Below are 25,019 nucleotides of genomic sequence, written 5' to 3' on the forward strand. Positions count from 1 at the left end.
TATGCATGCTGCCCATTCAGAATTGTTACCTTTTCCACGAATATTTACCACCACCATCAAATTCGAAGTATTCATTATTACTGGAAAAATTGCACTTTTCGTACATGAAAAGGGGGATCATCTCCATGGTCCGCCATTTTGAATTTACAGAAATTCAGACATTTTTAGCTGCAAAACATACTACACTTTGGTCATACTTACGTACAAATATTAGTTTATCATTTAGTAATTATTTATGAAGAGATTAAATGTGGAAATATGCAGCACAATTTCAATGAGCAGCATAGTTGCAATACCGACTCTGGCCACCACCATAAACAGTGCACCTTTAACTTTAACCATAGAGTCAGGGCTAGTGGTCGGTAAGTGCATAATATTATGCTGGTCTTTATTTGCACACTAGGGCGTTATACTATACATACCCTAACCCTAAGCCTAAAAAATGCTTGTTTACTATATTCTTGCTCTTTGTTATGCTTTGTTCAATTTTGAACCAGACTGGCATCATGAAAAGGTGCATTATTGTTTTTTTTATCAACCGGTGAGCAGACGGAACGTCTTCTGATTGGCTGAGCAGGTGTCCTTTATGTAAGGGTTAACGTTCGGCGAGAAGGTCGCTACCGTGGAATAGCAGCACGACAGAGAGAATCTTTAGACCCCGACGCGGAGCGGAGGGGTCTTGTTCTCTCTGAAGTGCTGCTATTCCACAAAGCGACCGACTCGCCGAAAGTTAACCCGCTTATTATATGGATATACTTAAATGATTCACACATGGCGGGGACATTTCTTTAGACCTAGGCCTATTTAATGTTAAGATTGTTGCTGCGCAAAACAAAACAGTGCCGTTGTGGATCACCGCTAGGCAACAGCTAGGTAGCCAGGACAACAGGTGTTGTCTAGTCTATCACAGCAGCTGATTAGAGTGACAAAAGACCGGACCCCCTGCGGAGTGATATGAAACATTTGCTTTAGCCACTGACTTGTATACAAGCCAGTGGCTTTAGCAGTGAACGTCTTGTTGCCATTGACAGCGGTAGCCAGGACAACGGGTGCTGTCTATCACAGCAGCTGATTAGAGTCTTGTTGAAAAGTCGCTTTAGCAGTGAAAAGTCTTGTTGCCATTGACAGCGGTCTGTTATAGACCAACCCGTCCGTTATCGAAAAATAACAGACGTCCGAACGTTGGGGAGCCCCGTTGAAATGAATGGAGCATTCGACAGATGACGTCACAACCATATAATAATCCCCGTTAGCAGGACACCTATGATATCATGCAGGCATGCGGGCGTGCGGGCGGGCGTCTAAGTTGCTTCTTTTCTAATTTTCTGGCTAAGTGCCGTTACTAATTCTATCGCATCTGGTTGTCTAGTCAAGACCGCGTTTTTAGTTCTATCGCATCTGGTTGTCTAGTCAAGACCCCATTACTAAATCTATCGCATCTGGTAAGGTTGTCAAGTCAAGACCCCGTCGTCAATTCTATCGCATTTGGTTGTCAAGTCACCCCATCGTCCTGCGTGCATCCTGACATGCCTCCGATAGAGGCGCGTCTCACTAGATTAGGAAGTGGTGCCCATAGCAACGTACCAAGCGCAGTGGTTAATCTACTTTCTCACGAAGCCTTAGATCAACATATTAATAAATTAATTCTTAAATTATGCAAAATTGTGCCCAGACCCTAACCCTAACTTGTTACAGGGCGTTGTAAAGGACACATGCAAAAGCGTGGTGCACACACTTGATAGAAATCTGCTTTTAATTTGTACACATTGTCATGATGGCATGCTATTTTTAACATACTGGGTCCTTTACTGTAACTCTGCTTTTGTAAGTCTATTAATTCTCTACTCTACTCTACTCTACTCTAATTTGAGAACGGCAAAACCTGTGAAAATGTGAAGGGAAGTATTTTCAGAATGCTTTCCATCACAGCAGCCACTGGCCCCTTCAGATGTTTCTTTTTTGGAATATTCCGGTAACCTATTTGGACAGGTAATACCTAGCCCCCGGCCCCCATCCCCACAACGGCACATTAAACTGCTGCCATGTTGCAACTTTGTGGCTAGTCAGGCTGCCCAGGCTGTGCCAGGACGTGGTATATTAATCATGACCGCCTGGGAGGACGACACACAGATGCATCGCACAGCTGAACAGAGGAGAGGAGAGGAGAGGAGGGGAGGGGATGGGATGGGATGGGATGGGATTGGAGAGGAGAGGACGGGATGGGATGGGATGGGAGCAGTTTTCAGGGGTTTCTGGCTGTGTCCCCAGACTCTTTTTTAATACATTTTCTGAATTCTGCTGCCAAGTATCTCTTTGTTGTCATGCTGCTACAGCACACACCAAATTGCAGGAATTGAATTTTACTAGTTGTTTGTATAGATCATAAAGAACCCCTTTCACTCCTTTCATATTCTCTCTCTCTTTCTCTCTCGTTCTGTCTCTCCATACTGCAGCTCCTCCCTCTCTCCACCTTGTGCCGTCCTAGCCCCCTCCCCTTCCCTCCCTCTCCTCCGTTCTCTCCGTCTGCCTGCCTCTCCCTCTCCCTCTCCCTCTCCCTCTCCCTCTCTCTCTCTTCCTTTTCCTGCCGCTGCTGTCAGCTGCCGCTGGTCCTCCCCAACGGTTCCTTTTGGCTGGATGATCTAAATTTGCCTTTATCCGAGCTGAAGTCTGGGGGTACTGTAGGCTTTTAAAAGTAACTGGGACATGGATTTTCTGCAGCCTGCCACCCACTCTGTCTCCTCCGCCTGAATGGGACTGAATGCTTTTCCTATGACATAGCAAGAAACGTATACATTCGTGTCTCTGTGGTGTGTGTCTGTGTGTGCCTGCATATCATTGACACATCATTAGCATTGATGTATTGATGGCATGGTCCACCTTCATCGCCTTGGTGATTTGGATTTAATGACTAGCCGTGTGGATTGACGTCTTCATCATCATCAGAATTCTCTACACCAGCGGTAAGAGCTCTCTCATTCTGTGTACTTTTTTTGGTGACGGGTCGTCTCGTCTCGTCTGAGCAATGGGATTATTCTAAAGATAGAGATGGCATCATGAGAGAACGAGAGGGGCTGTGTCTCAGCGTATGTGATTATATGAGTCAGTCCTGATAAGGTTTTTGTAATGCAACCTTTTGTGTTGCTATCTCACTTTGATCTAGAGTTATTTTTAGTTCAGTCCCTCAGAGGAAACTTCGTGCACTCTGTGTACGTCCAGGGCGATGCACAGAGAACAAGGGAGGGGGTTTCTGACTCCGGCTCGAAGGACCGGCTCTGTTGTGGGCTGCAAAAGGGTTGACACATACAGTAGAGGACTTCTGGAATTAAGAGTCAGGTTATTCAGCACCATGACATCAGCTGTCAGTGGAGTTTTTTTTACATGGCTTACTTTTGCAGGCAACTGTCCGTGCCCAATTTTTTTCACTGAGACCGTGAAGAAGCCTAAGACCTAAGATCAGCATTTATTTCACTTGACACACCCACCCACCCACCCACACACACACACACACACACACCTGCACACCCACCCACATACCCACCCGTACACTCAAAGGTGCACACACACACACACACACACACACACACACACACACACACACACACACACACACACACACACACACACACACACACACACACACACACACACACACACACACACACATTATCTATATTAATTAATGTTCTGTGATCAATGTGCTACAGAACATGTATATTGAAGGAATAACAAAATTATTATAAACAGTTCACATCTATATATATATGTATATTTACATTTATAAAGGACAAACGCAAACTATGCAAAACTGAACAAGAAAGCAACATTTTTGCTTTCAGTCATTGCAGACTTTTATAAAAGACCATGAAGAAATAAAATACCGGTTTATGTAAAGATAACATACACAGACACAGTATTGGCACACACACACACACACACACACACACACACACACACACACACACACACACACACACACACACACACACACACACACACACACACACACACACACACACACACACATGCATATACATGAAGAGAAGTGTGAAAATGAATGAGAGTGGGAGGAATGAGAAACAGCTAGAGAGAGAGAGAGAGAGAGAGAGAGAGAGAGAGAGAGAGAGAGAGAGAGAGAGAGAGAGAGAGAGAGAGAGACGGGGAAGAGAGGGAGGAGACAGGAAAGAGGAGAAGAAGATGTAGAGAGCAATCGCCACTGCCTCTGCTCTCCAAAACATCAATATTTATTACATTTCCCATGTCAGAGGTAGGGCCACAATAACACAGTGTAGGCCGGAAAAAGTAATAAAAGATAAATAAAATTACGTAACTGTGGGCAGGGATCCCACCCCTTTTTTTCATTTATGATTCCCTTTCCTCAAAACAGCGTTTGCATATTAAAATGTTGCACTTCAAAATACATCTTCATTTTCTGCGTTAATTAGAAACGAAGAAACATGGAAAATAAATTGCATGTCGGGAAATATTAGGTAGAGTAACATCTTTGATATCTGTGTTTATCTGAGTTGCTTTTCATGGATGAGCAGTTGGCTAGTTAGACTATTTTTGGCTATGTGGGACAATGTCCTACTGTGATCATGACAGATATGAGCGAATATCATCCAAGAATGTTCCCTCAGTATCATTACAGCTGTAGATATCCCCATTTTCACTTGATAGCACAGCAAAGTGTTCATTGTGTTAAACTCTACTGTATGGGTTTTATGCAGCTATTATATTTGCTGCCAGACACTGGCTGACTTTACATCCATTTGGGTTTAAGTGCATATGAGTTTGGAACTGCGCTCTTGACTTACACATTTGGCAGGTATCACATCCATATGAACTACTGTAAAGTATAATGGAAGAAATATAGTCTTGGGCTAGTTAATGATGATGTATCACTCAAATAGCTACGTTTTAAGTTCTGTGGAAGTGAAATGAATATGCCATTTTTTCCCAAAGATTTTGGCAATGGATTATTGAAGCTCAGGTTGTCTCTTCACAACGGCCACTGGGGATGGGAGTTTGTGAAACCTTGAGCAATTTATCCAAAATACAAGTATGCTACATCACAAGAGTATATGAAATCATTCATTATGAAGTGGACACAAAAGTAAGAAAGGTTCTATGAAGCACATTGTGTCCAAGTTCACTCAGTGTATCCTATCTAGAATCATTTGCTCCTAATGGTTGTTAATGACAGTGTGATGAGTTTATCTGCCCTCGGGGTCTGATGACAACAGATTGGGATGCTGGAAAACAGTGAGGCAGTTGTCTTTAGATGTATGGTAATCTATTTTAAGATCCTTGATAGCAGCTTGTGCAGTTTGTGGTTTGTATAACATGATCCTTGTGTGAGATTGTGTCATTCGGTGTAATCGCAGTGAGCACAACATGGCATACAATAGTAGAGTAGAGAAACTTTATTGATCCTCAGAAGGTAATGAGCTAATTAGCAATGGCAAATATCAGGGTAGTGACTGGATGGTAATGACTGAATAGCAAATATCAGGGTGATGACTGGGTGGTAATGTTTCAATGGCAAATATCAGGGTGATGACTGGACTGGGTGGTAAGGACTCAATGGCAAATATCAGGGTAGTGACTGGATGGTAATGTCTCAATGGCAAATATCAGGGTAATGACTGGATGGTAATGTCTCAATGCCAAATATCAGGGTAATGACTGGGTGGTAATGACTCAATGGCAAATATCAGGGTAGTGACTGGGTGGTAATGACTCAATGGACTGAGTGAGACAAAACCTCCCTAAATCCAATGACTGAAAATCACAATGATACTGCTGTCAGAATCTGTCAAGGGGAGCCCTCTCCAATAGTTTGAAGAGAAAAAATGGTTCCGATTTCCCTATTTGACTAGGGCTCCCAAACACATTGAAGCAGCCCTGGTATCAGGTGTTACAGAAGCAACTTTCTCTTTTTGTGGGGGAGAACTACGTAGATCAGCAGTGTTTGTGATCTGCACATAGAGGGTTCTTTTTGAAGAGGTGATGCTGTTATTATACACTCAAATTTAGAGGGGAACTTTGAGGAGAGACTCTGGAGGTTCAATCAACCATCATCTTCTTCAGTCCTCTCAACTGTCATTTACATAGTTAGTAATATTATGATGAAGTGGCGCAGAACTGCTGACTTGGGATCTATACTATAGACTCATTTAGTCATATTCATAAGGGATAATGCTGTGATTAAAAAAATAAAAAACAGAGACAGAAAAAGCAGTACATTTTACCTAACAAAAAGAAACAGTATTATGTGTTGCTGACGTATACACCTTTGGAAGCATGCCACCTACTGTTTTATTCTAATCTACTGTCAAGCTGATGTTTTTAACCCTTGAGAGGAAAAGACCAGACTATGACTCACCAAAGAGCAAGATTCAGAACAGTATATTCTGAATGACAACATGCATCAGCTTGGCATTTTTCAGTTTTTATTTGGTACTATTAACCTTTTTCACACAACTTCTTAACGCAAACCATAACCCTAACCCTGATGTTAGTAGAATGGTTAGTAGTAGCTGTTGCAAAAATAGTCCATTAGAGAAAGATACTTCAGGCTTGGACATTTCCGAGATCCATGTGATGTCAGGTGAACGCCCATTTAGGAGACTTTCGGTTTGGAGACCTTTGGAGACCTTAGGTTGAGAATTAATGGAGTTCCTTTGGCACTGTAGATGGCAATAGCGCACAGCATGTGCAAGCCACCACCAAAAATCACAACAACAGAAGAAGGAGGAGCCAACGCCCCCTTAGGAGACCAAAGTTGAGCACACTCTTTTGCATCGGGCGGGCAAAGTTCGGAGTATCTTTCTCTACTTAAGAAAATCTTTGGCTGTCGTCTATGGTCGAAAAAATGCACTGGGTTTTAAGGCTCTACACTCTGTTGAACTAAATCTGATTCTCCTCACACGTTGCGCTCAGTGCACAGGCAATAAGTCATGCATTCATGCCTCTGATTTCTAATAAGCCAGAATATTGTGTATGTGTTTGCATATGTGTTTCATATTAACTGTGAAAAGAAATGGCTCAGGGGGATTTTGTTTGCATTAGAATTACCAATGAAACTTTCCCCCTGTTCCTCCAGTGGCGCAACATTTATTAACACAAACTGATGTATCTGGGTCTGGACCTCTGGCACAGGGCACAATTACAATATTGTCATGTGCTCTAATGAAAATGTATGTTTTCAGATAGGCCGATGGTTCATCCTTTGCCTTGCCGTTTTTGTATGTGTATTGTGACAGTCGGCACAAGGATGATATATACTGTTGTTTCGCCCAGTTGTTGCCTTCTATTCTCTGTGCTGTTGCCAAACCAATTAGGGTGACCTCTTTGACTGTGGACAGCAGGCTGTTGAATGGCTAGATGCTCTGGGGAAAAAAACACAATGATTATGTTAAGTCTACACTGCCTTCATTATATATAAGAGCTTTAGTCATTTCAGCCTCCAGAATGAATGGAAACATCACATGGCCAGTGGACTGTAGGAAAACCCTGTGCCTTATGCAATGCATATAGCAGTATGCCCACTATCACAATCCTCAAGGCTTACAGTGCATTTTAACCCTAAGCCTCCCCAGATAGTTAATCAAATTATGCTATAAAACGTTGGTCCACATACAGCCATTAGGTTGCATGTAGAGCACTAGGGTACGCATGCAGCTCTTGGGTCACATGTAGGTCATTAGGCCAAGCAAACGAGAGTTTGCTTTTTATTTTTAAATGTGCCCTGAGGTTGAAAGTCTTCTTCTTCTTCTTCTTCTTCTTCTTCTTCTTCTTCTTCTTCTTCTTCTTCTTCTTCTTCTTCTTCTTCTTCTTCTTCTTCTTCTTCTTCTTCTTCTTCTTCTTCTTCTTCTTCTTCTTCCTCTTCTGTTGCTCTATTTCTTGTTCTTTCTGCTGCCAAAAATGTATGTCTGGGCCTTGGTGTTGCTTTTGTTATGTGTAGCAGCTGTGCGGTACAGACAGGATGTAGGAAGGAGAGGAGTGTCTTTACAGATCCTGGTCACAGCATGCACTACACGTCACAGCTGTCATTGCCCTGGCGGTGGTTGATGTTATTGTTTTGTTGTTGTTGTTGTTGTTGTTGTTGTTGTAGCTGTTGTTGTTGTCGGGTGTTGCTGTACTGTATGTAGGTTGTAGTGCTCCCTGTTGCCATATATTGATTAGCTGGTGGAGCTGAGAGCTGGCAGGTGGCTGTAGGAGGACGGGAGAATGTGGAAAACCAAAACCAATGGCATCGGACATCCACATGTTTTTTGTGTGTACTGTAGCCTATGGACGCTAAACGCAGATGAAAAAACATTCACTGTTAACATTCACTGAGAATGGTATACTTTTTTGCTGGTTTAAACGTCAAGTGCACTTATATGTGTTTTATTTTATTTAACACATTGAATTTGAAAGGCATACGTAATCACTTGGCCAGACAGAAAGAAATGAGTGTGCATCTGAGACTTACTTACTTACTTGCTTATTTAGATAATAATAACAAACCAAACACCAAAATAAATGAAAAATGAGCAAGGCTCATTGGAAAGGTACTTAATTGCAAAGCCAAGAGGTGGGCTGGGCTGTGGTCCTAAACGATGGGGCATTTAGAAGAAATGCCACTAGAACACATCCAAGAACATTTAACATACAGGGTACCACTTAATTCCAGGGATCCTTTTAGTACGCTGCAAAAATGTGATGTTCCACAATAAAACTTTAGTCGAAACTTTAGACTGTGTGTGTGTGCGTGTGTGTGTGTGTGTGTGTGTGTGTGTGTGTGTGTGTGTGTGTGTGTGTGTGTGTGTGTGTGTGTGTGTGTGGCGGTGGGTGGGGGGTCAGCATGCGTGTGTGCGTGCGTGCATGCACGTGTGTGCGTGCGTGCATACATGCATGCGTGCATGTGTGTGTGTGTGTGCGTGCATGCGTGTGTGTGTGTGCGTGCATGTGTGTGCGTGTGTGTGAGAGAGAGGGTGTGTGTATGTGAAAGGAAGGCTGATTGCTGTACTCAAGTGGATGCTATATCTTTACTGCAATGTACAATAATGTGAATTAGGTCTTTGTATAGGTTTTGTATTTGTGTATTTATGTAAGCTCTCAGACACCTCAAAGTACTTTGCTCTACTCTACTACTCTACTTGTACGCGCAGGCACATGTTCCAGTAACTCTTCATTATGGCAATGATGATATCAATAGAGACACTATAGACGCAGATGAAGCTTTATAATGATTTGTTCGAGGAGAGACTATACAGATAGATGTTAGACTACTGGAATTATGGTCTTTAGAAGTGTCCATTTGAAATGTCTTAAGTCATTTTCTGTCTCGCATGACAGCGAATAGGGCCACAGAGTTGCCGATTTTTCTCCTTAAAGGTCCCCAGTGCCCACTGGACAAGGTGGATGGGATATCCAAGGCAAGGCAAGGCAAGTTTATTTATATAGCGCATTTCATACACAGGTGCAACTCAATGTGCTTCACAAAGTTAACAAATGTAAATGAAAGGAAACAGGGAAGAAAGAAGGAAATGAATTAGAGTCAAAAAGCATTTAAAAACATTAAGATAAAACATAAGGTAAAAATAATAATAAAATAAAATAAAATAAAACAAATTAAATAAAAAATAAAAATAATAAGAATAAGTAATTTAAGCTAGGGGAAAGCATCTGAGAACAGCTTTGTCTTGAGTCTAGATTTAAAGCTGTCAATAGTGGGTGCATTTTTTTACGTCATCTGGAAGCTGGTTACAAAGCTTTGAAGCATAGAAGCTAAAGGCTGCCTCTCCACACTTTGTTTTGACTTTTGGAATCACCAGCAAATTCTTCTCCGTTGACCTTAGTGACCTAGTTGGTGCATACAGCTGAAACATATCCAGTAGATATGTGGGTCCCATTCCATTTAGTGATTTAAACACAAGTAGCATAGCCTTAAAATCAATTCTGTAGCTTACTGGGAGCCAATGCAGCGATCTTAAAATTGGAGTAATGTGGTCGAACTTCCTTGTCTTTGTAAGAACCCTTGCAGCTGCGTTTTGTACAAGTTGAAGCTGTTTAATGGTTTTATTGGGGAGGCCAGTAAAAAGACTGTTACAGTAATCAACTTTACTAGAAATAAAGGCATGTATTAGCTTCTCCAGATCATGTTTAGACATCAGGCCCCTAAATTTAGAGACGTTTTTTATGTGATAAAATGCAGACTTAGTAATAGCTTTCATGTGACTGTTGAAGTTTAGGTCACTGTCAATGAGGACCCCAAGATTTTTAACTGTTTCCCTTGCTTTCAGTCCCTTCGTTTCAAGGATAGTAGCAATCTTTTGTCTCTCCTCTCTTTTCCCAAATATAATTACTTCAGTTTTATCTGTGTTCAGCTGGAGGAAATTGTGAGACATCCATTTGTTAATTTGGTCCATGCAATGATAGAGTGATTCAAGGGGGGTATAGTCATTTGGGGACATAGATAAGTAGAGCTGGGTATCATCCGCATAGCTATGGTAATTTATGGAGTTATTCTCGATAATGTGTCCCAGTGGCAACATATACAGATTGAACAGTAGTGGTCCCAGAATGGAGCCCTGGGGGACCCCACAATCCAGAGACATTGGTGATGAAGTATGTCTTCCAATGGCGACAAAAAAACTTCTTTGTTGTAAGTACGATTTTAACCAGTCGATCACTATGCCCGTAAAGCCAACCCAGTGTTCCAGTCTATGTAGTAGTATAGAATGATTAACTGTATCGAAAGCAGCACTCAAATCAAGAAGTACCAAGACGGATGATTTGCCAGCATCAGAATTCAATCTTATGTCATTCATAACTTTAATAAGAGCTGTTTCAGTGCTGTGGTAGGCACGGAAACCTGATTGAAACTTATCAAAATAGCTATTAGACATTAGAAAAGCAGTTAATTGGTTAAAAACAATTTTCTCTATTATTTTACCCATGAATGGTAGATTGGATATGGGCCTATAGTTGTTTAGTACCAGTGCATCCAGGTTGTTCTTTTTCAGTAAGGGTTTCACAACTGCTTCTTTCAGACAGCCTGGGAATATGCCTGTTTGTAGTGAGGTGTTGATGATCTGAAGTACATCTGATGATATTAGATTTAAGATGATATCCACACAGGTAGTATATGTGTGTTGCCCAGTCAGAGACAACTAAATAATTTTACCGGAACTGTTCTATCCTATTCATACAGCACAACACAATTTATAAGATTGATTTCAGATTATTTGAGAAGTAATTACCTCATTCTTGGTTCAATTGTGAAAGAAGAGTCATGCAGTATGTTTGATGTTCTTGAATGAGCATACTTTGTACATCGTCACTGGCCCAACAAGTTGAAAGCAGAACTGCCTCTCATTGAGAGAGACAATGGCAAAGGTGATAATAAGCCATTCTGGAAATATTAAGGTTGAAAAAAATTACTAAGAATTGCTTTAAATCATGCTGGACATCTCAGGTGTTAAATTTATGTACTGTGCATACATGTTTAATTAAGCCTCCAGCAGTCTGGTGGAAAAATGGAAATCTCATCACAGAAATTAGATTATGCGATTTTAGCATGTAAATCTGAAAAGAATATTAATGCAGAATATTGATGTCTTGCAGACATCCACAATTTCCATAATATCCCAAATGTATCATGCGGGCGTGCACACACACACACACACACACACACACACACACACACACACACACACACACACACACACACACACACACACACACACACACACACACACACACACACACACACACACACACACACACACACACACACACACACACACACACACACACACACACACACACACACACACACACACACAGAAGTATTCAAGCTCGCACGCTCGCACGAGTTTAACTAATAAAAATACAGATCGTTGCCTTGGAAATGTCGGGCAGTCATTTCATGCCAGGTGTTCCATTAGGGTGTTTTATTTCTGCAAAGAGGCATTTTGGTCTTTCTTTCATATGATGTATTGTTATACTGTGCGAAGAGCCTTTCCATTTTCCTCAAATGAAATGGATCACTCCATTCACCATAAGAAGACAAAACAAGCTTAAAAGTTTCATGCCCATGAAACCGAATCAGGAAGAAAAGAAAAGAAAAGAAAATAAACTATTTTGCCTGGAAAGGAAGATGACTGAGGCAGAGCCTATTGTATAACAGCAGAGTAAAAGTGGCACTAGAGAATTAAGAACCTCTGACAACTAAATGTTTACTTAGTTTCACCCATGCAATTAATAACAAATAATGCAATTAGGAGCAAAATAGCGCTACTGGTATATGGAAAATGGATCAAAGAAAGACAAATAATAGGAATAGTAATATGAGTTTATTAGATTCTAGCAAACTTGTATTGTGTTCTGTGAAAAGAGCACCTCGACCTATTCAATTCTCAGTTGATGACATGTCACTTCATTAGCTAAACAGAATTATGCCACTACCCTTTATGTGCTGCAGCACAGTGACAGGAAATTAGGAAGGGTGTTTTTTTCCCTCCTGTAATGACAGTGGCTAACAATACAGTCTCCTGTACTGTAGGGCCTGTCCTGTCCTGTCCTTGAGCCGTGTCCAATTGCATACTGTATTCCTAGCACCCTTAATTGTCACAGTATTTGCTATAAAGGCACTTTGGATGGCTCTAGGCTGTGGATGCCCACACTGTCCACTTAGTTTGCTAATATTTGAAATGGCACCGCTCCTCACTCCTTCTACCATAAGTGGTTTGACTTGCTTGTTAGAGTTGAATATCCACTTAACTTGACATTTCTACCGTCTAGGCTATACAGTATATGTTACAGTAGAATGGTCCTGTCGCAAAGTCCAGCCAAAGGCCCAAACTGGCCTCACATTGCCCAATCAATTGGTTAAAAAGCCTTTAGGGTCCCAGCTGCAGGAACCACTGATTTTGTATTGTGTTTTATTGACTGCACCATGCTTTCACTTTGCAAGACAACATCTTGCTATCAAGTCTCATCAAGGTTCCATGTTACGTGCATGGAACAAGAAAAAAGAAGTGGATCCAGCTGTACAGTACTGTAGCTGTGCTAGGCTGGCTAGTGCTCAGGGGTGTAAAGTATACCCCCGCAGCCCCTGCGAGGCAGGGAGGCCCATACGAGGAGGGGGGCCCACATGGGCCCTTGGCTTGAAGAAACGGGCCCCCTCCACATGATATTAGGCCCTCTTTTTTCGTTCGGGGGCCCATTCTTGGTAGCTTGCAGGGGGGCCTGAGGTACTTGCGTTACGCCAGTGCTCGTGCTGTACATAGCAATACTGTGGCGGTGTTTTGACATCTGTTACCTAACCCTCTCACTTTGATGCCATGAGCAAGTTAGCCGCATTATAATTGTTCAGAGGTGTGAAAAGTTACATAGGCGAGAGACTCCAAATGAATCAACATCTTTTCAACGCAAGTGTTTCTGCTATCATAATGACATTTTGTCACACACAACAAGGTCTTTTTACACCTCAATACATCTGTGTAGAGGGGAAGCTTAGGTTTTTAAAAGTGTTTTTCTTTGAACAACCTATTGTGGTCCAACAGTGTTGATTGTAGGCTAGACATGTGTACTCACTACAGTACCTTCTACAGAGGTGCCATGGAGAACACCCTGACCAGCAGCAATCCTAACCCCACATTGCTCCAGGGCCTGTAACCAATAGCATGTAATATCTGTAAGTCGTTTTGGATTTTTAAAAAAAAAGCTAAGTGTAATGTAATGAAATGTATTAATATTCAGGGAGGGGCTACCGCAGCATACAGTGTCACACAACCAGACTGGGGAAATGCTTCTTTCCACAAGCTGCCAGACTCATCAACACAAAGAAGAAAACTACATCGGGATGCCTGGAAACAAAGATGGAAGGCTCATCTGAGGACGCCCGAGAGAGAGAGAGAGAGAGAGAGAGAGAGAGAGAGAGAGAGAGAGAGAGAGAGAGAGAGAGAGAGAGAGAGAGATGAACATTTCAAGGACACTGAACCAACATTCCATGAACCTTTCATTCACTATGCCACTTTACTCCTCGCACGTCACATGGCTTACTGCACAGTCTGTGTGTGTGTGTGTGTGTGTGTGTGTGTGTGTGTGTGTGTGTGTGTGTGTGTGTGTGTGTGTGTGTGTGTGTGTGTGTGTGTGTGTGTGTGTGTGTGTGTGTGTGTGTGTGTGTGTGTGTGTTTGTGTTTTCATTGTGTATCAGTAAGTCTTTTTTACTGCACATATGTGTATGTGTGAGTGAATGTCAGATAGAGAATAGCCTAAACTACACATTGCACATTGTGTGTGTGTGTGCGTGTGTGCGTGTGCACGCGCGTGCGTGCGTGCGTGCGCGCGTGCGTGTGTGTGTGTGCGCGCGTGGGTGCGTGTGTCCGTGCGCGCGTGTGTCTGTCTGTGTGTGTGTGTGTGTGTGTTCCATCTCCTTTTAGTAACTATAAGATTGTGTTAGTCTGGATTTCTTCCTGAGTGGTTGAAGGCCAGTTCTCGCCAATGCCATGCCTTAGGAAATGTTTGACAGTGCAGTGCTGAGCGATTGAAGCCCACACAACAGAAGTGCAGGCATGGCTGGACTGTGGGAGAAATAAAGATCGGGCACTTTTGCCTTAAAGGGCCCCCTCGTAAGTAGCAGTGCAGAACTGACGCACTGGTAGGCCCCGCACCCTTGTGGGCCCCTATTTTCAGAAATGTTAAAACATTTTTTTACAAGAATGAATTTGAGAATTAACATTTCTGACCACTAGGGTGCGGGGTCCTCCGGGAAATGCCCGTTATGCCAGGTGGGCGGCCAATCCAGTCCTGAGTGCAGGAAGGCAAAGTGGCTGACGAGATGATTACATCCATGCTGCTTTTCATGGCGAAGGAGGAAAGACAGCTTGAGGGGAACTGTGTGGACTGTGCCATTCCAGAGTAAGGACCACAATCAGGTGGTTTGACCTCACAGCCAGGTGCAATCGCAATCATGTTTTGTGGCTGGAAGCCTGGAACTATTCCGAAAAGTAACGTAACACTGTGTTTTACGGTGTCAGTGGATACAGAATATCTTTGTATTAATACATCATCATGTAATATTGTGTAAGACACACTGTGCTATCTAATCCTAATCCTAATATACTGTACAATGCAAATCAATAATGTTACATGTTGTTGCACATTTTGATACACTGGATCTAACTAATGCAACAGAGACAGGTAGCCTCTTACTGCAGATGGGGTTGCCGGCCGACCTATTCACTATTTGCTGAAAATACTCAATTACATCATATGTCATTGATATGACAGTGCCGAGAGCCTGAAGTAACAGATTAAGACATAGCCATTACAATTTTGGTGACAGTAAGGTTATAACATAGGCTCTGGGGGTTAAATCAAGTTTAACCAAAGGTAGCTCTAACCCACATTTCAAAATCAGAAGTAAATAAACTTGTTGGGAAATGTGAGAGATGCATTTCCAAGAGTTTGTTTTGATCTGATGTATAGCGGTCTTCGTCTTGGGTCCACACACAGGATTAGAGAGTCCAATGACTGTTAATTAAAAGGAAGGGGTTTGGGGGACTGAAGCGCAGGTAGAGCAGGACATTAATAATTTGATTAAATTAATAATTTATCTGAACAGTCGGTTTGGAAAGTGGTGCAGCAGCAAAAGGGTTTTCCCCAAACGAAAAGATTTGTTTGTTTTGGACAGAAAACCATGGTTTCTTTCAAAACAATTGATTTTTTTTTTTTTTTTTTAAACGCCTTGAGAGTAAAACCCATGGTTCAATATATAATTATCGTTCAAATAACCATGCAAAACACGACTTCTTTAAGTGGCCCTTAAAAGCAAGGGCATTTTTGTTATATCAAAACATCACTGATCCAAATGATTAGTCAGAGGCCATTCTTTGAATTGGAATTGGGTTTAGTAGCCTCTTACTGCAGATGGACCCGTCGACAGGCCTACTCACTCTTAGCAGAGAACACTCAACTACATCATATGCATTGCTATGACAACGCAGAAAGTCTTAGGTAGCCGATTGAGACTTGTTCATTACCATTTTGGTGACAATAAGCTTACAAGAGAGGTTCTGCGCTAAGGAGTTAACTTAAGCATTGCAGTCGGACTCGTCTTTTGTAAAACATTGGTGGTTTGTGGTAAGGTTGTCTGAAAGTCAGAGGTCTTATTGATTTGTTTGTTTGGAGGCAAGTCCCGCAGTTGTAAACAGGGTGAATTACATTAATATGATATATCACATCACGCTATAGCTTTAATGCAAATGTGTTATGCCAAATATCATAACACCCACAAGCTACACATTCATACAGTGCATGTATATAGCTTTTGCATTATTGCTTGTGTGTAATTCGAAACTTAAAGCTTGAAGCTGCACCTTACCTCGGTAATTCAGTCCAGGCTGCATTACAACGACTGCAACAAGAACAACAACCAGGTAGATGTGCTGTGTGATTCCCTGTACCATAGGTTAACCTTTATGGGTAGGCTGCAACAACAATGAATTGAATAGAATACTATTGGGGGACACGCTCTGGTTGTGGGTGTGCTGTGCTCTCACTGTTTCACCAATGAGGCCATAAATGTACAGGGCCGCTGACAGCTGACAAAAGTAATCTGAAAGGGCCCTCTACCCAATATATACAATGTAATGGCAACCCAATCCTGGGCCCTCTATCTCCCTGGGCCTGGGAAAACATACCCCTTTGCCCCTCTCCTTTTGGTGGGCCTGCAAATGTATGCCATAAAGGAATGGCATAACTATATAACCCTTCATAACTCCTCCAAGTCAGGTCCAGGCCAGGGCTATGCTATCAAATTCAGTCAATTATTTTACAGTAATCACCGTATTGTGTACACTTTATGTGATAGAAAAAAACCCTGCAAAAAATAGAAATATAAAATGAACCAATTGATATGCTCTCAAGAGAGCAACATTATCATCTATGCATATTTACCTTTAAAACAGCAGCATCTATGCATATTTTCCTTTGACATGTTTTCAGACCCAGCAGGGTTAAGATGATATGACAGGAGTCTGCTTTTGGGGAAAAGTGTCTTTATTTAGTTGGTTTGGAGGGCCGCATAACACACCCTCATTTAAAGTTGTGCCCTGGTATTCTGAAAGTTGGTCTTCTTAGAAGAGAAATTCTATCGGTCAATTTAGAATAGTGTTTCTAAATGGGGAGTCTAATAGCCCCCCCAGGGCGTGTTTGGGAGCCCTTGGGGGCATTGAGAAGGATACATCTGATAGGGGGCAGTAACTCAGTTGCCATTTGGGGGGAATTGGTCTATTGACAGGCTTATGATGAGATCAAGGGGGTGTTTAATTTGAAAAAAAAAAGGTTGGGGACCCCTGATTTAGAACCTCAGGCTCATGCTATTGATGATGGAGAAACAGGAAAAATCGCATATATTAAGGGACTCCCATGCTCAAATCTTTCAACGACTTTGTAATAAAGCATTAATTTATCCACTCAGGAATTATTCAATAGTTATCTGAAGATGCTGTATCAGTAAAACACTTCATCTGTGTGATGTCTGTATCTCTGCAGTTCACCAGTAGAAGGTCGTAGGATGCTCAGTACCTCACTCTGCAGTGTTGTTGTTGTTGTAGTTAAATATTTGAGTGTTGTTGTTGCTGTGGTTAAATATTTACTGTGCTGGTTGTGTAATGGCTACCTGTCTCCAAGACGTAGACTTTTTGCAGCGCCACTGATAGCATCAGCCCGGCCCGGAACAAAATTTGAACGAGTCCCCCAACCAATACATACAATGTAATGAGGACCCGATACTGTGCCCACTTTCTCCCTGGGCCCGGGGCAACTGACCCCGTAGTAACCCCCATCCCTGTATGTACCATGGCCCTATAGTTTTCACCACCCACTCATATAGCAGTGCATATGACTGAAGCCGATCGTCTGCCCTCCACGCCCCTATTCCTAATTGCATATTCATCCTCCAGTGCCATGGTGAATACACTTGATCTTCGCTCTTTTTAATGTTTATCTCTAAGAGTCATTTTTACATAAAAGATTTCAGTTCATTTCTTCAGATAATATTTAGATGTTTCTAATGCTATTGAATTTCAGTAGGCTACATTTCATGACATTTTTCTACTGAGTGTTATCTGGGAAGTTTTTTTCTTTTTTGTATTTGTGTGGTACTGAATTGCCCTTGGAGGTTTTGTAAGGCATTCCGGATCATCTCACTACATATATTATTCATTGCTCGTCAATACTGAATATACAGGCATACATCAGTATACGTTACCATACTCTCATGTGCCTATCAGCATAAGTATCATATCAGGGTTCAAGCAGGGTCATCTCAGGAGAGGGTTAGCAGAAGGGGTTATGTTTAACGGTGAGAAGATGCCATAAGAATACTAAGAAAGAAGCAATACAGTTGTGTAAGTGCACGTGGCAATTTGGTATGATCAGATCAAGAAGTGAAATATAAGCAGGGTCTGATGTCCTGACGTATATAGTCTATATTCATAAGCAGCAGGGTCTGATGAAAGGACAAAGAGTACATGGAGATAAAGACATGCAAAACATCCTGACTGCAGGGAGACACCCACTGATGTTAGATGGCATTTAAACAGCTGAGCACTGTGGCAGTTGTAACCTTTTGCGTTTTCTAGCCTGCTTGGCCTAGCTTGTGACCCGTATGTTTTCTAGCCTAGTTGGCCTGTAGCTTGTGACCTGGATTCTTTGCCTTGTTCTTTGCCGTGTCAGCGTGAGACAGCGTTCCTGGGCTAGTGATACACTGGGTTTTGCCCTTGTCTGGAAATGTATGTAAATACTTCACCAGAGGAGTATGTTGAGAAGTTGGTATTAAGAGGTTAATCATCTAGTAGAAGAGCCTGGAGTGGAGTCCATTTTTGTTTCTTAAGAAAATGAGGACTTCTTAGTATAGGCCTCAGCTGTGTGTGGTTAACTCAAAAAGGCATGTTGTGAAAATAGCCCTAGTTACAACATAGTATGATGTGTGCATGGGTTTAGGTCATTTGGTGACCTCTGCATATGGAATATGGATTGAAACTGTGTGACGCGTGCCAGGAGGGTGCCCCTGTATTGAATGTCATACGCAGGGCCGGATTAACGCATAGGCTAGATGTGGCTGCAGCCTACGGACCCCACCAGCCAGGGGCCCCCTGTCTGTTCAAAGGGAGGAAAACAATTTTGCTGAATTGCAGATCTAGTATTGAAAAAAATCATCTCTTGTTACGTCAATACCTCCCTCTATACAGGTAGTTGTCAGGCTTAATTATAGCTCGGAATTATGACACTATTTATGTAATTTTGTTGTGATTTTTGTCCCTATAGGGCCCTATCGCAACATGTAGCCTAGGGGCCCCAGGCTATCTTACTCTGGCCTGGTCATATGGTGCACCACATGATAACAAATATTGTCAATGCTAAGATGGTAATCTGATAAGTAGCTTGATAAGGATTTCCATAAATTGACAGCACCTTGCTGTTTGAGGCATTATTTATATGGGTGCAGTCAGAATGTGCAGCTCACACTTTGACCCAGTAATGTACGTGTAACCGAGGTGTTCCCGCGCAGGTCGAACCGCAGGTCGTCCCCCTCGGGTCCCGAACACACCACCTCCTAGTCAACGCATTGGTTCGAGTATGGGAGTCACAGCATGATACCGCTGAGCTAAAGGACCAGCCTGATAGCTCAACGCTACCGATACTGTATGAGGCTTCGGGAGGGAGGTTTATTAACATTCTACGCCACACTCTGCTAGTTGGCCTCCATTAAACTCACCCCCCTAAACCTCACTCCCATCCCGGGTCAACGCCACCAGTGTAACCGAGGTGTTCCCGTGCAGTTCTTCTCCCTCTCGTCTCGAACATGCCACCTCCTAGTCAACGCAACAGTTTGAGTATGGGAGTCACAGCATGATACTGCTGAGCTAAAGGACCAGTCTGATAGCTCAACGCTACCGATACTGTATGAGGCTTCGGGAGGGAGGTTTACTAATGTTCCACGCCACACTCTGCTAGTTGGCTTCCATTGTCCATGTAGACCATACTGATGCATCTGTAAGACTTTAAAAAGTATGACTTGTACCATTTTTAGATGGAATGTTAATTATTGTAAAAAATAAATACATGAATGAATAAATACTGGAATTTATGGCGCAATACTGAAATACTGATCACTCAGAATAAGCAAAATGTTTTTATTGTGGTGGTGGAGGTGGTGGTGATGGGGCGTGGCGATGGGGTTGTGTATGTGTCTCACACACACACACACACACACACACACACACACACACACACACACACACACACACACACACACACACACACACACACACACACACACACACACACACACACACACACACACACAGGGTGAGACTGAGAGAGATGGAGAGAGAGAGACAAAGACAGAGACAGAGAGAGGGAGACGTCCATTCCATTTGTACAGACAGATTCGCTGGCAGGTCTAAGGTAACAGCTCACCATATCATGGGCATCAGGGGTGTTCTGAAACACCTGAGGCTGCACCGCTCGCTCAGTGTTCTAGAACATTCTGTAGGCCTAGTTCAATAAAACACTGGAAATGGAAGGGGGCCACTTGACAACAAATGTGAAGTGCCCACAAGAGCACCACTTGGTTGCTTTGCTGAAGTATTGTGAAGCATCGTCGAGATGGGCGAGGTGAACACCTGATGTGATAGTGCCTTGTTCAGTGTGTGCACTGCTATGATTACTAGCAGGATGAGGGCTCTGCTCACTTGCATGAATAGTAGCACTCTGTTCATTCTTGAAAATCAATAGCTTCAAGAATGAACCACCGGCTGAAAAAGAGAGACGTGTTTCCTAGCAGACATTCACATGCTGTATCAATGGAAACACGTTTGTGCTGTTTTGATGAGCTTTGATTGATATTGCAGTATTGTAATTATTCAAGATTTGTTCAAACCAGTTTAGCTGTAAGTAGCAGTAGAGCTACTTTCCTTTGGAGTCTGAAAGACATTTCATCTCAAGGGCGCTGTGACTCAGTGGGCTTAAGTGCTATATTATACCGGGGGACCTGGGTTCGATTCTAACCTGCATGGGGTCGTTTCTGGACAAAATGTTTTAGTTACACCACATTAACCCCGCCCCTTTTATGAAACGCCATTGATTCTTGTTTCTGGACCAGCTGTCAACTGGTGCTGAGTTAGAACCCGTTTTTCAGGGCCAATGCTAAGTTTATTTGTATGGAAACACTAAGAACCGGTTCAAGATTTGGCTCTGGCCCAGAACTAGAACTGCCTTGGTGGAAAAGAGACTACAGTGTGTCTCTCCCACTCATTTCCTTTCACTGTATTCAACTGTCCTATTTCAATGAAGGCTAAAAAGCCCCAAAATACATGTAAAAATACATCCTATCTCGTCTTCTGATAGACCTTTTACCGTTCTAATTAAAAGGTTTATCTTTGTGGACCTGTACATGTACACACCCCTCTTCACAAAACAAAGGGTCACATGTGAAGGGGTGACTTGGCCTGAGAGTTGTTGTGATCACAGGGTTTGCTAATAATTCTTATTTAGAGGCTTTTATGCCTTTAATGCATAGCTACTGTAAGTCCTAGCTGAGGCCCTGTCAAAATATACTGTTAATAACGAGTGCAGTGGAGTGTGGTTCACAACACTGACCTGACTTGACCTTTAGTTGTCGTAAACAAAGGTGCCTTGCAACTTGGCTAGATAATGATAAAAAAAAATGTTAACAGTGCAATCACACCAATCGTGTTAGCGAGTTTGTGAGGCTTGAAAATATAAACTTCCCGTGCTCCGCTCTGCCTCGCTCTGCCTTGTTTCCATGGTAACACAGCTGAGATGAAGGACACACTATTGGCTCTAAAGGCTCCCACTGCACTGATGATGCTAAGAGAACTACACAGAATGGGTCTCTTCTCCTCAGAGAAAACAAAATACTACCGTCCGGTATAGTAACATTTAACCACAACCTAATTTGTCTTTTTTCATCTGTTCTTTAGAACGGCACCATAGATACAGTTCTTTACACGAGCAGTCTTGTAGACAGAAGGCAGCGTACAGTGCTTTGTGTTTCACATCATGAAGATTGAACTTTACTCGCAAATGAAATGTATTGAGAGGCCCCAGTAATGCTTATAGTATCTTACTATTGTGTTTTCATTCCCATATGCATTACCATAATTGTTGATATGCCCTGTAATGCATATACATAGTTTACATCCAGTATGGCCATCGTCTGTCAACATCATGACACTGATGACAAATTGTGTAAAATCTTCCAGTGATAACCATCTACATTACCTGGTACGACACAGAGATGAGTAAGGTTGTGTACTTGAGGAGATTTTCCATTTTTTGTGCCCTTCTCTACCAAAGCCGCAGAAGTGTTACAGATGCAGTAAATTCCCAGCAAAACCTTCAGAATGGCACACAGAAACTAATCTGCTTCTTTCCCTCATTTAAACACTGCTCTATAAGCACAATGAGACAGAAAAAAAGGAAAAGAACAGCAGAGAAAAGAACTTTGTAAGACTTCACTGTTTACCACAACCGGTATTGAGGTGAATGCTACTTACCGCTATTCACTACCAGCCTTTCTGCTCTCTCTGACAGTTGTTTTATCATTGACATTTTCATCATTTCAGAGATTTCACGTAAGAGCTTTAACTGTTTGAACTGCTTGATTTTCCTTCCAGTCTATTGTGCCGAGCAAACAATTCCCTCATAATCGCCCGCTCAATAGCAGACTAATACAATCTAATAATACATCACCCGCTTCAAACAGACTTTCTGACTCCTGGCGTCATGTGCTATAATATGATATAATGGAGAAAATACGTTAGGCTTCTAATTTAAATGACAGGCAAATTGCAGAGTAAAAAAAAACAGCAAAGTATCTTGCCGGGGAAGTAGATCTATTGTGTGGAGGATTGAAGCACTGTGCTGCGCCTCTGATGTTCGCAATTATAATTTCGCTGATGTTTTTATAGGCCTATATTGGTAAGGATGTTAGATTTTATTATCCTGTTCAGTGTAACTATACACCATTTTTGCTTAGAAGTCATATTATTCATTCCGTGTACTTATTCTCTACAGAAATATTGTTAAAAAAATAGTGTTGACAAGTTAGCTATAGGCTACCTAATAACGGACTGAATAAGTGGCTTATAAGGCAAGGGCCTACTAGGGCCTTATTACAATTTTTAACAATAAGGGCCTTGGGCAAGAAGACTTACCTGACTCTTGCCATCTGATGTGGAGCATGAGAACGCCCCCGCGTGACGTAGCTGAACGCAGCCAGATGATGTAAATCAGGTTACAAGAAGACATCATTTGAATACACCATTTTGCTTTGATTTTGCTCCTTTACACACATAGGTGTTTATACAGACAGTTAAAAATATATTATTACACATGAACTTAAAAATAATAAAGTGTTACTGAAATATTATTTACACACTTTATCTAATGTATTTGCTATGGTTATGTGTAACCGAGTGGAGGTACACGGATCAAACCATTTGATTAAATATATTGAAAAGTGACTACGCCAGTCTCATTATAAGGCGAGACAACCTTGGAATTATAAAATCACACTCTTTCCCCGACAGGTTCGGAATGAGCTTGAGGACACAGTTGTTGCAATACATTCATTTATTTTATTCTTCTCTTTTGTTATCTGATACTTCAATATGTAAAACTTGTATTGGGACAGACCGGTGTGGATACACCTCACAGTCCCGTTGGCATACAGACAATAATCATTGATCAAGCTGAGAAGCAAGGTGCAAGCCAGGTACAGCAGAGGGACAATTGTACTGGGTGGCAGATGAACTAGTTATACTATTGGAGAAACCCTCCATATTGTGAAGGCACAGTTTGACACAGCAAACAAAATAACAAAAATGTGGAAAACCAATCAAAATAAATCAAATCAAATAGGATGATCACTGCACACCATGGTTAATACAGGGTGTTCACAACACAGAGGTGCTTCAATTATGCTACCTAACTGACTATGCCATCTCAGACAATTGAATCATGCCAGGTGGGCCTACAACTCCAGATCACAGTATCTCAAGATAGGCCAATGCTCAACACAACCCTCAACCTTAACAGAGCTCATAAGACAGAAAAAAACAAACACAAATGAAAACCCCAAGAAAGATTGTGGCGTCCCCCTGCCCTCAATGACATGCCCAGCATGCTGCTAAACGTGCCTTAGACCTAAGGGTTATAGGGGCAGGAAGTTAGCATTAGGGAAACACTACCATACACTTACTATTAGAACCAATGCATGACATCTTACCTCCAAGGGCATGGCAAAGCTGGTCAGGAGTAAGGCACATCCCCACGTTGAAGTCAGACACAGGAGGAAGCTAAGACAAAGTAGCACCCATTAGCATTGCAGGCATACAAGCCATTTAAAGCTCACTAATGTTCAGTGCAAGCAGTCAGAGAGCCTACCTTCACTTATCAGGTGTCCAGCACCAGCAACGGCCAGAGGGTCCACACACAAACCCACAGCAGCCACGCAAAATACCGGCCAGATGGCTCCAGCAAGCCCAGGTGAGTCAGGACCTGGCGTCTCGCAGATGCAACTGCTTAATGAAATTTATACACTAGGAAGGGATGTGCCTTCCTCACTCAGGTTTCCACTGGGTCCTAGTGCCCGCCCTGTCAACCCACAGGTAAGTCATGCTAAATGAATGGAAACCTCTGCACCCATTACCTCCGAACAAATAGGACCACAGGTCTCACTGGTTACATATGTAAACCATTTCCAGCTGCTTTTCAGGAGATTGGTCAGAACATATTGCGTAGTCATGACCTGACACATATTGATAAGATAAGCAGAGTTCACTGACATTGTCTGATGCAAGACAACGTAGCGTCAAAATAAGTAGCATAATTGCACAGTAAGATGTAGCATGGTGAGCAAAGATGTCATGGCACTTCAACACGAGCACTTGTCTCATTGAAAACTCTGAAAATGCAGTGTACTCTGC

At 42.2% G+C, this 25,019-nt stretch overlaps 1 protein-coding gene across 1 annotated transcript in view; it reads left to right on the forward strand.

Annotated features, from left to right (window-relative positions):
- Positions 1-2,684: 2,684 nt before the first annotated feature.
- Positions 2,685-25,019, forward strand: part of lingo1a (leucine rich repeat and Ig domain containing 1a) — a 101,244-nt gene continuing 78,909 nt past the window's right edge. The window contains exon 1 of the mRNA XM_063196713.1: positions 2,685-2,960. The gene's annotated coding sequence lies outside the window, so the exon portion shown is untranslated. The remainder of the gene's footprint in view (positions 2,961-25,019) is intronic.

This window comes from Engraulis encrasicolus, chromosome 4 (genome assembly GCF_034702125.1).
Source record: "Engraulis encrasicolus isolate BLACKSEA-1 chromosome 4, IST_EnEncr_1.0, whole genome shotgun sequence".
In the NCBI taxonomy this organism is placed as follows: Eukaryota; Metazoa; Chordata; class Actinopteri; order Clupeiformes; family Engraulidae; genus Engraulis; species Engraulis encrasicolus.